Source organism: Canis aureus, chromosome 36, assembly GCF_053574225.1.
Source record: "Canis aureus isolate CA01 chromosome 36, VMU_Caureus_v.1.0, whole genome shotgun sequence".
In the NCBI taxonomy this organism is placed as follows: Eukaryota; Metazoa; Chordata; class Mammalia; order Carnivora; family Canidae; genus Canis; species Canis aureus.
Window position 1 is genome coordinate 16,930,366 of NC_135646.1, and position 12,419 is coordinate 16,942,784.

Sequence of the window (12,419 nt, forward strand, 5' to 3'; positions counted from 1 at the left end):
TGTATATATATATATACACACACACACATATATATACATACATACATATATGTGCACATATACAGTGTACATATATGTATATACATATATATGCATCTATGTGTGTATGTATATGCATATATACATGTTATCTGTGCATGTGTTTACACACACACACGCACACACACACTGCATCTTCTTAATCCATTCATCTATTGATAGGCAATTAGAATGTTTCCTATCTTGGCTATCATAAATAATGCTCTAATGAACATGGGAGTAGAGATATCTCTGGGGGATCCTGAACTCAATGCCTTTGGATATATATCCAGAAGTAGAATTGCTGGATCATAAGTTAGTTCCATTTTTTAATAGTTTTTATTTAAATTCCAGTTAGTTAACATATAGTAGAATATTAGTTTCAGGTATAGCATACAGTGATTCAACACTTCCATACAACAGCCAGTACTCATCACAGCAAGTGCTCTCCTTAATCCCCAACACATATTTCACCCATCCCCCACCCTTCTCCCCTCCCACCCCTGTGTTAACCATCATTTTGTTCTCTATAGTTAAGTCTGTTTCTTAGTTTGCCTTCCTTTCTTTTCTCTTTTTCTTTCTTAAATTCCACGAGTGAAATCACATGGTATTTGTCTGTCTCTGAGTGTTGTATTTTGCTTAGCATAATACCCTCTAGTTCTATCCACATCATTGCAAATGGCAAGATTTCATTCTTTTTTAATGGCTGAGTAATATTCCATATACCACATCTTCTTTATCCATTCATCAGTCAATGGACACTTGGGCTTGTTTCCATAATTTGGCTATTGTAGATAATGCTGCTAAAAATATCAGGGTGCATGTATCTCTTTGAATTAGTATTTTTGTGTTTTTTGGGTAAATACCTAGTAGTGCAATTGCTGGATTGTAGGGTAGTTCTATTTTTAACTTTATGAGAAAACTCTATCCTGTTTTCTACAATGGCTGCACCAATATGCATTCTCAATAGTGCACAGAGTTCCTTTCTCTCTACATCCTCACTAACACCTATTATTTATTGTATTGTTGATTTTAGCCATTTTGACAGGTATGAGGTTATACCTCATTGTGGTTTTGATTTGTAGTTCTCTGACGGTCAGTGATGTTGAGCATCTTTTCATGTGTCTGTTGGCCATCTGGATGTAGTTCCACTTTTAATTTTTTTGAGGAACCTCCATGCTGTTTTCCATATTGGCTGTACCAGTTTGCTTTCGGACCAACAATGCTCTAGGATTCTTTGCAATTATGATGCTTTAAAAGAGCATTGCATTTCCTTAGCAGTGTTAGGAAAATAAAAGTGCACATTTGAAACAATAATAAAGCTATGGTTAATACTAGGACACATTCTTAAATAACAGGCATTTTCCCCAACAGATATTTTCCTTAGAAGTAATCTCCTATGGTCTTGGTATCAACACATAATGAAAGTAACTTATGTCTCCTAATAATGAGGAAAAAATCATTAAATTATCCATATTCTTTAGTTACGTTAAAGATTCTTGTCAAACTACAGGAAATGCCATTTTCCTTTCTTATTAAATAGCTGTAAATGTTACTTCTGTATATATAAATGTATGTATACATACATAGCTTGCTCACTCTACCTATGTAATTATCTGTGTATCCATTTATCTATGTGTCTGTCCATCCATCCAAACTGAGGACCCTACACATGCTCATGCTGACTGCCTGTCTCTGATCCCCATCTCTGTCCCCAACTTCCCAACATACACAGTGAGTCAGAATATCCTCACATGAAGACCTGACTCATAAACCTGAAACTCCCATCTTCTTCAGAATTTTGTAAAAATTGGTAAATATTTTGTCTTTTAGGATTGTGTTTCAGTCCAAAGTAGAGGCTGTCAATCAAGTGGCAGCAGTGGGTATCACGCATGGAAGTTCTCATTGCTAATACCCATATTTCTGTTGTTATTAGAGCTCAAAGCACCCTGCTTTCCTCAGATGCCTCTCCTGGTCTTGACTCTTCTATAAATTTTTCAACTTATAATTTCAATTAGTAAATTCTTGCTCATGAACTTTCTCTTTCCCCATTGCCATCTCGCCATCTGCCTTTGCTTCCACTGTAATTCTTGCTGTATCCAGTCTTGTTTGGGGATTCTGGTGGATCAACTATGAATTTTCACTCTATCACCCCCCAGACCTTTTTTTCCTGGTCCCCCTTCTATTTCTTAATCAATTCTTCTTTCCCACTGAAGAAATGACCTAGTGTCATTTATAGACTAAGGAAAAGAAAAAATACAGACAAGATATAAGATCACTAACTTCCTAATATAACTCAGATTTGTTGACATATTTAAGATCTCTCCTTAACTTACAAAGCAGGAGATATATAAATAATGTGTTTTTTCATGTGTACATTCTTTAGCTTTTCAGACCCATGTAGAAGAGTCTAAATTTCTTTATGTGAGAAGTTAATATCTTTGTACATCACTTAGAGAAATAGCTTTCCCTCAAAATGTCATCAAATACAGTAAAACTGGGCCAAAAAAATCAAAATTGTGAGGAGTGAGGATAGAATAATGCTTCAAGAAGTTGATGAGGGCAAAAATATTGCCCAAAATTCCATAGACATTAAGCATGTTTTTCTTCTATGTCCCAAATATTTCTTCTAAATTTGAAGGTTTGGATTATCTGAGATGAAAGAAGTCTTGTTTTTGAAGGGAAAACTAACCTATTCCTGAGTCTACCCTGATCTTTATTACCACAACCAGTGAATTGTTTTTTCTTCCTGTTGCTAAAATAACTCACTTGTACTGCAGCTCAAAAACAGCTTACTGTGTTTTTATCATAGTGGAAAAAGTCTGATAAAGGTAGTTGTAAGTAAATTCTGCAAAGCATTTTCTTCTTAGCAAGAACCATCAATAGTCAAACCAACCAATTCTACAAATAATATAAATGTTTTGATTTAAACTCCATGATCATTTATTAAAGTTTCCAAGAAGAAGGCAGAAATAGCTGTGAAATTTATTTCATTAGACAGAGAACAGTCATAAATTATCTTATTTTGTAAAGTTTGGGTAGGTTCAAGAACAGAATTATAAAACAATAATCTTCAAAAGGACTCCCACATTGTTAAGACGAGGACATTGAGACCCAGAGAAGTTAATTGCTTTTATTTATTAACACACCAAATTCTTTTTTCCAGTTTTGCAATCAGACAACTTAATTATCAGTAGCGGTGGTGGGAGGGTGTGGGGAGTTGGGAAAAAAGCATCAGTTTGGTGAATTATATAAGCCTGGTGTCCCGTCTTATGTCAGCCTATCTGGGGGTCACTTCCCAGCCTTTTTTACTTTCATGGACATACAGAAAGAAGAGTTGGGGAGGTTCAAGAACATTAATTCATCTCTCCATTAGTTAGTTATTTTTGTGAGAAAAGTCACAAGAACTCTAAACGGCTGAAATTATTGCTTTGCATTCTATGGTTTCAAATATCCCCTGCATTCCAGGCCTCCCATTATCTATTACCTAGGAAATTTGAGAGTTGGCCATTCTGGGCTAGGTGCCTTAAGGAAATTGCTTGTAGGTCAACCTTGCTTTATATAAAAGATATTTTCCTAAAGAATTCAGTGCAAACATATGGTTTGAATCAATAAAATCTTGCTTTCCATGTACCTGGGAAGACTGTTTAAAGACTCTTATGATGGATCTTTTTGTAAAGTGGAAAAATCACCTTTCAACATACCCTTTATGTAAATTTAGATTTTCATGAATTATAAGTTTGCTTAAAACACCTGTCCCTGTTCATTTCTACAGAAAGGCTACATGAAACAGCTTTATGGAAAACTAGTTTTCTTTCTGTTCCCCTTTCTTCTTCCATTCATGCATTTGTTTAAAAAATATTTATTAGGCATCTATTCTGTGGTGGTCATTGTCATAAGCACCTTAGTATATATGGATGTAGAGTTGGGATGCAAATCCAGACAATACCCCTATGGAATTTATATTCTAATGGAGGAGGTGGGCATCAAACAAATACAAATATGCGATTATAAATTGTAAAAAAAAAATGCTATGAAGGGTTTAGGAGACTATAATAGGAGATTGATTGGTTGGGGAAGTCTTCAGTGAGGAAATGACATTTACACTGAGACTGCATAGGTAAGAGCCTCCAGACAAGGAGAGATGGGAGATAAGCCTTATGGGAGGAAGATAAGCATACACAGCACTTCATGACATAGGGAAGATCTGGCACATTCCAAGTGGTAAAAGAAGGCCAGAGTAGTTTGATAAGGAGACCAGAAGAACACACAGGATTAGGATGGAAAGCAGGGCAAGGAACCCATAGTGCAAGTGTAAGAGAGATCTGGAGTTGAGCCTAACAGTGGCATAAGGTCCTATTTTAGTAAATCAAGGGACAGAGAAACTAGATAAGGAATGGTAAATTTAGAGTCAATAGAGGAGAAACGGGCATAAGCAAGTCATTCTAAGCAGAAGTGATACAATGTGATGCACATTTTAAAAAAGATTTTATTTATTTATTCATGAGAGACACAGAGACAGAGACAGAGACATAGGCAGAGAGAGAAGTAGGCTCCTGGGGGGAGCCCAATGTGGGACCCCAGGATCAGGCCCCAAGCCAAAGGCAGACCCTCAACCACTGAGCCATCTAGGCACCCCTGTGATACACATTTTAAAAGATCATCCTGGTTGCTTAAGTAAAAAGCAACAAATTAAGACAGTAAAGCCAGGGCAGCCCTGGTGGTGCGGTGGTTTAGCACAGCCTGCAGCCCAGGGTTTGATCCTGGAGACTCAGGATCGAGTCATGCGTCAGGCTCCCTGAATGCGCCTTCTTCTCCCTCTGCCTGTGTCTGTCTCTCTCTCTCTCTCTCTGTGTGTCTCTATGAATAAAAAAATAAAATCTTAAAAAAAAAAAAAAGACAGTAAAGCCAGTCGGTGAGTGCCACAGGAGTGTGGGTGAAAGACAAAGATGGCCTAGACTGGAGAAGTGAAGACAGCGGTTTGAAAATGGTGGGTCAGGGACAAGGGACTGAAAGTTGACTTTTCAACATGGTTATTTTAGTATATCTTTGGGAAATTCAAAAACATGGACTAGGGATGAGGACAGAGTCCTAAGGAACTGTAATATTTGAAGGCCAGAGAGAGAGATGGGGAGGCCATGTATATAAGTGACAGAAAAAGAACAGCTCGAGAGATGAAGAAAATTAGGAGAGTGCAGTATAAGAGACCCACAAGAAGGGCGCTGTAAAGGTGCCAGGAACACTAGAGGAAAATGCCCTTGAGAAGTTCACTGAGGTCAGGACTCCAGAGTTCACTGGATTTGGCACTTTAGAGCCATTCATTATGTGGGCATGGTTCACGGGAGTGGCATGAGCAGAGGCCAGGTGACGGTGATCTCAAGAGTGAATGGTAGGTAAGTGTGAAAATGTGTATCTGTGTGTGTCCAACTGCTTCAAAGACTTTGGCTGGAAGGGTGATTGCTGAAGGTTGGGTCGGAATGTTGAAAAAGGAGATTTTCAATTTGGCTGATACTAGAGGACTTTTGTTTGGTGATAGGAAGAAATGTCAGAGTGTAAGAGGTTGGAAATGGAAGAGAGAGGAGAAAACAGCTATTTTGTTTTTTTTAGTGTGTGAAAATATTCATAACAAGGTATACCATTTTAATCATTATTAAATAGACAGTTCAGTGGCATTAAGTATAGTCAGTGGCATTAAGTACAGTCACAATGTTGTGCAACCATCACTTGTCTCCAGGTACCCACTAAAGAGCAGCTCCCCATTTCTCCCTCTCCCAGTCCCTGGCAACCACTATTCTACTTTCTGTCTCTATGAATTTGACTATTCTAGTTACTTCATATAAATGGAATCATACAATATTTGTTCTTTGGTGTTTGGCTCATTTCACTTAGCACCATGTCTTCAGGGTTCATCCGTGCTACAGCATGCATCAGGATTTCCTTTTTTTTAAGGCTGAATAACATTCCCTGGTACATACATACCATATTTGTTTACCCATTCATCTGTTGATGGACTTTTGGGCTGTGTTCATCTTTTGGCTCTTGTGAAGAATGCTGTGAACACTCATTAGGAGAACAAAGTTCTTGACAAGAGAAGAGGAGAGGGATAATAGAGAACCTCCAGAGAGACAAGAGAAGAAGACAGGGATATATAGAGAACCTCCAGAGACTGGCCTTAGATAGGAGGAGACTTAAGTAAAGCAGCTTCTAGAAGAAGTAACTAGTTCACTTATAGAATTGATGGATAGACAGTGGAGGAGCTCCCAGGTAATTAGTTTATTAGTATGATGCAACAAGAGAAATGGTTTCTATCCTTAAAATGAGACTTCTTAGTACAAACTGAGAAATCAAAATAAATAGACTATACAAGGCAGAAACGAATCTCAGGAAAAAAAAAAAAAAAAAAAGAATCTCAGAAAGGGTTATAGAAAAATACCCAAATCAGACCTCTTATGTTGCAATTTTGCCTAGGTAGGGAGGCCCTAAAAGGCCACGTGGGGAAGTAGAATTTAATAATGGTTCATTTATCCATCCATCCATCCATCCATTCATTCATTCAATCATTCATTCATTTACTGAGCTCCCATGACACATCACATGGATTATTCACATGGAATGTAACCATTAGCACCATCAATTGTTAGGTAAATATCTAACTCCTCAATCCATTTAACTAAACAAACAAGCTTCCAGCATCTTATTGTTTTCTACATGATAGAGATTTTAATATAATTCTTTGTAGTTATCCCTTAATTTCTCAGTAAATTCTGTTTGTTTTTCTTTTGTTTCTATTTCTTTCCTTGAGTTTTCTAGGTAATGATGACTTTCGAATCCGTCCCAGATTCCCACACACCTTGATAAATGATCCCAATTCACAACATGTATAGCTCTATCTCTACCTTTGTTCATGTCTAGTCTCTCATTTAATTCAGTTCTTCATTCTACTAAGTATTGCCTGTCTACGGTTTTCTGCCTAGATCCTACTGGGCAGTTTATGCAGCTGTTAGTATCTGCTCTTCTTCCATTTAGTGCACACACTGTATGAAAGCAATCATGAATGAAGGCTTACGAGGACTAAAAAATCCAGCAAGGAAAAAGTTCAAACACTCTTATTTTAAATTAATGGTGAGCTCTGAACCAAGGAGAGCTGCAAGTGTGACACAGAATGTATTTCTTCCTTCTGCAATCCAGAAATATCTGTGGGTGTCAGTGATGCATTTGGGAAAGGCTACAAAATCCAGTAATTATTATTACACTCAGAATATCTACCAAATGGTGTCAGACATGAACATGCACCAACTTCAAAAAGAACAACAACAAAAAAACAACAAAAAAAGAAAATGCACCAACTTCATAGTCAAAATATGCTCTGGACTCTGATAATGGTTCATTCTCCCTGTAACCAGCTGACTTATAAGCTAGGATACTATCTTGTCATTTTGTAAATTATACACTTTGAAATAGCTCAAGCAAAATATGGGGGCAGAGAATGCCACAGACCTTTGACTATATTTCCATAGTTTACTTTGAAACTCACCCATAAAAGGTTTCTGGTGTCTGATGCATTCTAAGTTGGGCTCTAAATTAGCATATGCATATGCTGATGAAATTTACTTCCATGTATTGAATCTCATATGGTTTTGTGCACTTTGGCTATTGCTTCTCTCTAAAATGTATGTCACAAAGGTCTTTACTTGTTTACCTGAGATGGTTTCCATTGTACTTGAGAGTTAATGAATCTGATAAAAATTCAATGAAAATTGACCAATTAGAGAGTCCCCCCACCCCCTTTTTGGGTACCTAAGGGCATTGCTTATTTTTATGTTAATATTATTGAGAGAATAATGAACAGATTTGTGTTTGTTGTTAATGTGGATTAGAAAAAAATATTCTACTTTTATTTTTAGCATTCTACAGTATATTTGATTACCAGGCTAATGCCTGTGATTTTTCAGGAGGGAGGGGGAGTGCTAAAAACTCAGTATACTTTCCATAACAGAAGGGTTGTAATTTAAACTCTATAAGCCCACTCCATGGCATGCAGAGGGAAATAGAGATTTGCTTTATAGGATGTGTTCACAAGGGGAAGCTGAGTGAGTTGATGGTTTAGTAACTGAAGAAAAACTCAGTATTAAAAATCTTTCTTGTTAACTAACTGGGTCAAGCAGTTGAGGCTTTTCTTATGATTTCTAAGTAAAATTTTACTTTCTGGTATCTTATTTAGATACTTATTTGGGGTATGTTTATATGTTTCCAAGATGAAGACAAGCCATATGAAAACAACAAACACGTTTAATCCCACTGATATCTTTACTACTTCCTTTGAGGCTAACATTCCCACCTATCCTTAAACAGCTACTTGCCTTCGGGTTGTTGCTCATTCCCAGGATGAGATTCCTAAATTGGTGGTCATGGAGACTCTTCATTCCAAAGCAGGGAACCTTCAGATCTCAAATGTGTTGATATTTGTTTTTAGGATTGAAAAGCAGGGAGGTCCTATAACATTCTAAGATTTCTGCCTAAGTGGATAAAACATCTGCTGGGTAGAGACTTAAGCAGCTCTCTGGCTCTGAATTCAGCTGCTGGGAATCCTTGAGCTAATTTGCTTTCCCAGTCTGAGGAGCTAGGAAACACAATAGATTTGGAAGTACTGAATATATTATAAATAATTCTAACGGGTCCAGAAAGCAAAGTAAAGCAAAATGTATACCACTAATAACCCGTCTTCCAAAAAACAAACAAACAAACAAACAAGTAAAAACAACATCTGGAAGACTGACTTGCAAGAATCAGTTAAAGGATTTGGGAGCCACTGGACAGTTCACTTTTGCTGAGCATTTTTGTAGCAAATGAAAACTCTACTCTGAGGTTATTAAAGCAACACTCTGTTAGGAGAAAGAAGAAGAAATATGAAAAAGAGGCCAGAAATTAAAATTAAACGAAAATAAGCGTGAATGAGTGAGCAAGAAAGATAAAGATACTAATAAGGTATGATTTTCAGATCCACACAGGGACTATAAAAAGCTTATTAACTGTCACGACCACACTGGGTTTTAAGTTATTCTATCCTTCTGCTTTCCAGAAGAAGAAATACTCTTCAGGAGCACAGTGAACTTTGATTAATTGCTTTCATACGCTCTCACTGGCTTTAAGACATTGTAGGCAAGAGCCTTAGTGACTCAGACTAAATGCTTATGATTTCTGGGAAATATATTTAACAGGAGCATTAAAGAAATAGAGCTTTTTGCATTTTTATGTTTTCATAATAGTTAGAAAGGCTTTTCTTTTTATTAAATGTTTACTTATTTCAAAGCAGCAGAATATGTGGCTTCTTCCTTTTTATTTTTATTACTTTTAAGTGGATCTCTGAGCATCTCTGAAGGCAGTTTGCGTGCATAGACAACTGATGGCTTGTCTGTAAGACCCTAATGCTGACTCAAACAGCACATGGCTGGAATCTAGACTTCTCATCTGTGTGCTCCCTGCATCTGTGTCTTCCCTTTTCTCGACCTCCTTTGTCCCGGAAACCTGGGCCTAAGGAAAGGTGTGTTCTGAGACCAAATCACACCACATGTGTAAACTTTTTCTCTACCAACTGTGGGAAGTTTCCTAACACCCATGGCCTTCCCATGCTCAATCTGCCAGGGCTCACTCTATAATGACCACAGATTCATCCTGCAGAAGGAAATGTCCCTCCATAGGAAACAGCTCTGAGATTCATTCACTGACAAGTGAGGTCATTTTAGCAAACTGCCTGGGAAGGGAAAAACTGATTCATGTCAATGAAATTAAATCCAGTTCTATGGAAACTGGAGACCTCATCTATAGTCTCTAAATAGAATGTCAAATACAACTTATATTCCAATAGCACAGATTAACTTACATGTACTTTGTATACAGTCCTTTAGTGCCTAACTTATTATGTGTAAAGAACGAAAGGACAATGTTTAGAAATGGCTTTTTTTTTTTTTGGGTACAGTGACTAGACAAAGGACTATTTTTTTTTTCAAAAATATGGAACACTCCACGAATTTGCGTGTCATCCTTGCGCAGGGGCAATGCTAATCTTCTCTGTATCGTTCCAATTTTAGTATATGTGCTGCCGAAGCGAGCATGACAAAGGACTATTTTAAAGGGAATCTGGATGTTACTGCTCCATCTTCAGAAGTTAAGAGTAACAGGGAATGTTTTCTCTGGAATTCATCTGCACTAAACAGGAATAAAATGATTGCGTTCCAGAGCCAGTCTAATGGGAGAAAACTTATCTTTATAACTCTGATTAAACAACAACAACAAAAAATATCACTTCTTTGATGCTCAAATTAGCATCTTTTCTCTAGCATACTGAATTAATTAGTTGAGTGACAAAAGAATTAGTCCATGTAGGATCAAAGCTGAAATCATATTTATCTGAAATTTAAAATTAAGAACACACAGCTTTATCCCTCTGTAGCTCATGTAATATTCTTTTATGTTCTATATATTCTAAACCTTCTGCATGTCACATAAAGTATAACTAGGGCTTTATTCTTTTTTTCATTTCATGTTCTTCTTCTTTTTAATATACAAAATCTTCGCTGAAGAGACAATGAGAACATCATAGAATTATTTTTCCTGGGGGTGGGAAACTTTTCCATTGTGCCATAAAAATCTTACATTATGTGGCTTTTTTTGTCAAGCATTTATTGTGCAAATACAAAAGAAGCAAAATAATTAATGCACGATAGAACTGGTAAGAGAGCCTTAAACAATAGAAAAGAGTTATTAGATTGATTCTTAATACATGATACTAAGTTTGAAACTGTTCTTAAAAGGTAGAAGCTCTCTTAACTTTGGGCTTTTTTTTCTTTTTCTTCTTTATCTGTAGAAGAAAAAGCGATTCTGAATAAGGGAGAATTGCTGGAGGTTAATTTCCAGGATGTTTCAATTCACTAGAACTTATATTTGTTGGGTTTTTTTGATGTGCATACCACTTTTACTAAACAAAATCAATTTGGGTAAGCATACGTATCTTCAGCTGAGATGCAATGGAGTGTGGATTCAAAGAGGAGTCTGGAGATGAAGAAGGCTTGTGCTGACATTAGTACTTTATTGGGGTAGGGCACTATTTTAACCATTGCTTACATGTTTGCTCCTCAAGGGTTAGGGAAGACTCTTTACTTGTTTCCCTTATTTAAGCATACATGCATTCATTCAACAAATGCTTTCTGAGCACCTACTTTGTAAATCTAGTACATGCTGGGGTTCCAAATAAATTAGTCAAATATGGTCTCCATTCATTCTTAGTGACAGAGGCATAGTAAAAGTCCAACAAGTATTGCTGAGCTGAATTAAAGGTAAAGTAGGGATTTCAGGGATATATCATTGTCTCTTTTCTTCATGGCCTCTATCCTAGAAGAGAGACCCAATGGTCCCTCATAACAAACATGTTATCCTCCCATAAAGCTCCCAAACTGGAATACACCATGTCTATGAACACAGAAATCACCAAACTATCTTAATGTAGGTGTGGTAGCTATCAGCTAGCCACAGCTCTGGATGTCTACTGCCACAGCAAGACCAAACAGGGGACAGACAGTTATTCACCTAGTAAAGGTAATAAACACCTGGCTATCCCAGCGCCAAGGGGGCACTGAGTCACCTTAGGATTCTATCCCATGATGACTGGTTCTTTCATGTTGTACAAATACCCTGTTTAAAGACACCAGGCTAAGTTCTAGAATGAAATTCAGACCCAAAGCTGTCATTAAGGGTGATTAATCTGCAAGATGTCATCTATTAAAAACAACATGTCTATCTCATACTTAGACCTATAATTTCAGAGTTTCAGAAATTATGGCCTCTTTAATCTTAGGTTTCAAATAAAGATAGGCGTGAGGCAGTTGCTTGGCCCTCCAGAGTTTTGACACTACTCATCTTTGTCATTAGTTCACCCTGTCCTTAACAGCATTCCAAATGATAATACCTCCATCTGTGCTCTTTCATAAAAGAGTTCTTTTGGAAAAAGAGGTAATTTAAAAAATCTGAGCCCTAACTTAGTTTGTAAGACAAGGGATCAGATTTCAATATTTTTATGTTAGATTTAAAGTTAACTAATATCCCTTCTTATTCAATACGTCCCTGAAGAGTAGGCCATAAAACAGAATTGGTTCTCAACTACGAATAGGCTGAGAGGGAAAAGATATACCTATCCTGAATGTCTCAAGTGAAATTCTACATAATACTTTGACTTTTCTAGGGCCCAAAAGTCACAAGTCTTGCACAATTTTTCAAACCTGTGCTGCCTGCCAGGGTCTCCATTCATATTTTAAATGTCTAAAAAGTCCCTTTCCTTAGCTTTTCTTGAATTTTAAATCTTGGGGCCCATGCATAAGATAGGTTACCAACTACAAAATGAGGCATAA

General features: G+C 37.0%; 1 protein-coding gene and 1 non-coding gene across 6 annotated transcripts in view; both read right to left on the reverse strand.

Moving 5' to 3' along the window:
- The window catches only part of PARD3B (par-3 family cell polarity regulator beta), a 979,753-nt gene that overhangs the window by 198,348 nt on the left and 768,986 nt on the right, over positions 1–12,419 (reverse strand). The window lies entirely within an intron of this gene.
- On the reverse strand, positions 10,024–10,130 carry LOC144306289 (U6 spliceosomal RNA). Its single transcript, XR_013373361.1, has one exon. It is a non-coding gene; the product is annotated as a U6 spliceosomal RNA (small nuclear RNA).